The following is a 5,886-nucleotide window of genomic DNA, read 5'->3' on the forward strand; positions in this document are numbered from 1 at the left end:
ATGAAATCTTGCCATTCACAAGATGGATGGAACTAGAGGGTATTATGCTAAGTGAAATTAGTCAGAGAAAGACAAGTATCATATGACTTCACTCATATGAGGACTTTAAGATACAAGACAGATGAACATAAGGGAAAGGAAGCAAAAAATAGTATAAAACAGGGAGGGGGACAAAAACATAATAGACTCTTAAATATGGAGAACAAACAGAGGGTTACTGGAGGGGTTGTGGGAGGGAGGATGGCCTAAATGGGTAAGGGGCATTAAGGAATCTACTCCTGAAATCACTGTTGTACTATATGCTAACTAACTTGGATGTAATTTTTAAAAAATTAATTAAAACCAAATGGAAAAAAATATATACCAATTAAAAGATAGAAATTTGTCAGAGTGGATTACAAAAAACACTCAGCCATAAGTGTCTATAAGAAACCCACTTTATTTTTCTAATGTTTATTTATTTTTGAGGGTGGGGGCATGCCCACACACAGGGGAGGGGCAGAGAGAGAGGGCGACACAGAATACAAGACAGGCTCCAGGCTCTGACCTGTTAGCGCCTGGGACTCGAACCCACGAACTGTGAGATCATGACCTAAGCCGAAGTCCTATGCTCAGCCAACTGAGCTACTGAGGCGCCCCAGAAACCTAGTTTATTTTTTTTCCCCACATGACTCCTTATTTATTGAAAGACAGTATGGTAGAGTATAATGTGGTATGGTTGAAAAACTTGCAAATCAATGGTACGATTGCCTGGAAAATATTATATGACCTGGGTTAACAAACTTGAATATCCTGTCTTATTGTCATCATTTGAAAACTGGGGTAAGAGTTTTTTATATCTACCATCTCTACTAGTGAAACCATGTATGGAAAAAAGTGGGTTGACAGCTACAAAATGGAACAAAAAGTTGATATTGTATTAATAATATTAAAGCAATCATTGGGGCACCTGCGTGGCTCAGTGGGTTGAGCGTCCGACTTTGGCTCAGGTCATGATCTCATGGTCTGTGATCTCGAGCCCCATGTCGGGCTCTGTGCTGACAGCTCAGAGCCTGGAGCCTGCTTTGGATTCTGTGTCTCCCTCTCTCTCTGACCCTCCCCCATTCATGCTCTGTCTCTCTCTGTCTCAAAAATATATAAAAGCATTAAAATTTTTTTTTTTTAAAAAAAGCAATCATTATCTTTGACAGAATGAGTTTGGACAGCACTTGCATTTGAATCCTACCTCAATCATATGCTAATTAAGATAATGAGCAACCTACTTAACCCTTTTCAGCTTCAAGCTTTGCTTCTTTAAGGCAGAGGATATAATAGCACCGATGGCAGGTTTTTATGAGTTTTAAAATCCTCCAATGCTCTGATCACTTCCACGTTTATATTCCTAGATCAGCTTTCTTTCCTGGACTCCACACTCCAATGTTCGGATTCCAAACTGACATCTCCATTTGAGTACCTCATAATTAACTCAGAGTCACAAATCTTCAAAATGTTAACTTTTCATCCTCAAGTAGCGCAAATATGTATGATGCGTGCTACTCTTTTGCTTTCTTCCTCGTCTCAGTTAAAGCACCATCATCCATCCAGTGACTTAAGCCAAAGATGGCAGTATCATCTTTGATTCTGTCTCCCATAGAAAAGCCATCTGCTTCTTACTCTGCTTCTGAAATATATCCTCAAATGGAACCTTCTCTCTGCCACCTTGCAAATCTCAGCCACCATTATCATTTACATCACTGAAACTGCTTTGTAAATAACCAGAATCCCTACTATTACTTATGTTCATGGCCAGGTTCATGTGGTCACATGAACAGTTACTGTCTAACAAATATCAGTACGTTCCCCTAAATTTCTCAGCCTCGGTGAGGTTAGGGCTACCTCGAGGGAATATCTTCTCCATGCAGTGACTCAAGGATCTACGCTACACCTATCCTGTGATTATACATTATCAACATATGACTTCCATGGCACCAATGAGGAGATGAAAGAATAAGCTCACAAATTCTTATATGTGCTGGACCAAAAGTAAGAATACTCTTGACAAACATTCTCGTTTGTTAGAATGAGGCACAGGGCCTCATGACGAGTGCATGGCTTTCTGCAGGAGGTGAAACCAAGGATGACTGAAGTCTGCTTAAGCAACCAACTTTGTGTGACCAAAAAATAAACTTATTAATATCAAGCCTCTCATAATAACACACTCTAGCTTATCTTGACCATAGCCCATCCTTCACAGAGCAGGCGGAGTGACATTTCAGAAGCATCAATGATTACATATCACTCCTTCATTTAAAAGGCTCCCTGAACTCCCAATTAAAATAAGATCCAAATGCCTAAGCATGACCTATTCTCCAAGATCTGGTCCCTGCTTAGTCCCTGCTTAGCATCCTATCACTTCCTCCTAGTTATCTAAAACAGCCATGCTGGCCTTCTTTCTGTTTCTCAAACATTCCTAAACTATTTCTAGTTTAGAGCCCTTGTATATGTTCTTCTGGAAGCATTTTTACCCTGAATTATTCTGAGTTGGCTTCCATGCATCATTCAGTCCTCATTTTCTCGGAAGGGATTCCTTGCCAATTCTATCCAAAAAGACTCCCCTACTAAGTTCCTTTCTATCCTGTTTTCCTATTTCATTTCAGAATAGTATTGACAACTACATGAAATTATCCAACTTATCTTATTATTTAATTGCTAAAATGTATATAAATGTATAGTGTACCTCTCCTCACTGGAATACAAGCTACAGGAGGATAGAATACTTTTTTTTTTCTTTAAAAACAGTCTATTTTTCTGTCACATTTGTACAAGGGAATTGAATTTCTGACAATTGAATAAACGGAAAGACCAAACAAGATGAATAGAAATGATAAAGATGTGTATAACAAAATAAACGTAAGGGGGCGCCTGGGTGGCGCAGTCGGTTAAGCGTCCGACTTCAGCCAGGTCACGATCTCGCGGTCTGTGAGTTCGAGCCCCGCGTCGGGCTCTGGGCTGATGGCTCAGAGCCTGGAGCCTGTTTCCGATTCTGTGTCTCCCTCTCTCTCTGCCCCTCCCCCGTTCATGCTCTGTCTCTCTCTGTCCCAAAAGTAAATAAACGTTGAAAAAAAAATTTAAAAAAACAAAATAAACATAAAAAGTAAAGTTGTGGAGAAAACTACTTGAAATATAAATATTTACATAGATTCAAAGAGATAAAGAAAGATATGAGAAAGATGCTGACACTTAATAGAAACAGATGGAGTAGCTACATTAATTACAGTTAAAGCAGAGTTCAGAATAAGAAAAGTCAGGGATAGAGAAGAACACTATCTAATAATAAAGGAGTAAATTCTCTAAAAAGACATAACAATACTAAATGTCTGTGCACCCAACACGAGAGGGCCAAATGTGTGAAGCAAAACCTGGTAGAGCTGAAAGAAAAAAGAAATCCATTATTATAGTTGGAGACTTCAACACCTGCCTCCATGAGTAATTCATAAGTTAAGCCACTATAAAACAGGTAAGGATAGGTTGATACTACTTGATTTAATTGCCATTTATGAAAGATTTCTTTCAACAACAACAGAAAACACACTCAGCAAAGGAACACATTTTGGGCCATAAAACACACTTAAGGGGCACCTGGGTAGATGAGTCAGTTAAGCATCCGACTCTTGATTTTGGCTCAGGTCATGATCTCGTGGTCATGAGATCGAGCCCCATGTCAAACTCTGTGCTGGGTATGGAGCCTGATTAAGATCCTCTCTCTCCCTGTCCCTCTGCCCTTCCCACCCCCAAGTAAACTAAAAAATAAAATAAAATAAAATAAAATAAAATAAAATAAAATAAAATAAAATAAAGTAAAATAAAATAAAATAAAGTAAAATAAAGTAAAATAAAGTAAAATAAAATAAAATAAAGTAAAATAAATAAAAGAAAAATAATAAAACACATTTTAACAATTTAAAAGAATTGAAAGAATTCTTTGAGTTTTATTACTCAGACCACAGTAGCATTGAATTAGAAATCAGTAATAGAAAGATAGCTCACAAATAGTCAAATATTAGGAAATTAAACAACATACTTCTTAATACCACAAATATCAGGGAAAACTCAAGAGAAATTAAAAACTATTTTGAACTAAATGAAAATGAAAACACAACTTATCAAAATTTCTGGGATACAGCAAAAGCAATACTGAAGGGAAATTTATAGTACTAAAAACACATGTTAGTAAATAAAAATCTAAAATCAGTAGTTTATGTAAGCATCTAGTTTAGAAAACTTGAGAAAGAAGGGCAATTTAAGCCTAGAGCAAGAAGAAATAATAAAAATTAGAGCAGAAATCAATGAAATTGAAAACAAGTAAAAGATAGAGATCAATGAAACTGAAAGCTGGTTCTTTGAAAAGATGAAAAATATTGATAAACCTCTCCAGGCTGACCAAGAAAAAAGTGAAAGTCACAGAAATGAAAGGGGAATCTTTACTACTAATACCATGGACGTTAAAGGGATAATAAAAAAATACTATAAACAACTTTATGCCCCCAAATTTGATAGCTTAGATCAAACCAACCACTCTTTTGAAATACGCCAACTTCATAAATTCACACAAAGAGAAATAGATGATCAGAATAGGTATATGTCTTCTAAAGAAACTGAATCAATAGTTACTATTGTTCCCCCCTCCCAGAATAAAACACAACAGGCTCAGATGGTTTCACTTGTGAAACATGAAATACTTGTACATTTATTTAAGAAAATAAATATTTATATTTATTTATACCAAATATTTAAGGAAGAAATGATACCAATTCTACATAATCTCTTCCAGAAAATAGATGCAGAGGAAATACTTTGCAATTCATTATATATGGTCAACATTACTCTAATACCCAAACCAGATAACAACATTAGAAGAAAGGAAAACAAAAGACTTTCTCACAAAAATCATCAACATAACATTGTACAGTGTATAAAGGGAATTGAACACCACGACCAAGTGAGATTTATTCTGTGTGAAGGTAGTTCAATATAAAGAAAAAAATAATGTAATATACCACATCAACAGCTAAATAAGAAAAATCTTCTTATGAGTATTCCCCACTTTCTGTAAGTTTGCATCATGCCACTTTGTTTTTACAAAAGACCTACATTAGTACATGTTTCCACTGACCAAAATAAATCTGAAGAGGATATTGGGTTTTATGAAAAAATTGTTACTGTACGAATATAAGTCTTTTGTAAAAGTGAAGTGGTGTAATGGAAACTCTTGGAAAGTGGGGGATATACTCTTGGCTTTATACCATTTGAGCTTATGAAAGGTTACATAGGAATGCTCTACTTTTAGATAGTGGGGAAACCTGTATATCAACTGATAAAAATAATTGGCTAAAATCCAACACACATCCATGATAAAATCTCTCAGCACACTGGAAATAAAAGGAAACATCCTAAACTTGATAAAGTACAACTACAAAATACCTACAACTAATATCACACTTAATGGTGATACACTGGATACTATCCCCCCATGAATGGGAACAAAGCAAGGATGTCCTCTCTCACCTCAACTATTCAACATCATACTGGATGTGCTATCAGTGCAAAATGACAAGAAAAGCAAATAAATGTTATACATATTTGGAAGGAAAAAATAAAACTGCCTTTGTTGGCAGATGACATGGCTGTCTGTGTGGAAAATTACAAAGAAGAATAATAATACAAAAACATCCTGGATCTAAAAGTGAGTATATATCAAGGTGGCAGGATACATGTTTAATACACAAAAGCCAACGACTTTTCTGTATGTGAGCAGTGAAAAATGAGAATTTGAAATTTTAAAAATTACTATTTTCAAGAGCACTAGGAAGAAAATGAAATCATTAGGCATAAATCTAAAAAGAATTG

Source organism: Leopardus geoffroyi, chromosome X (assembly GCF_018350155.1).
Source record: "Leopardus geoffroyi isolate Oge1 chromosome X, O.geoffroyi_Oge1_pat1.0, whole genome shotgun sequence".
NCBI lineage: Eukaryota > Metazoa > Chordata > Mammalia > Carnivora > Felidae > Leopardus > Leopardus geoffroyi.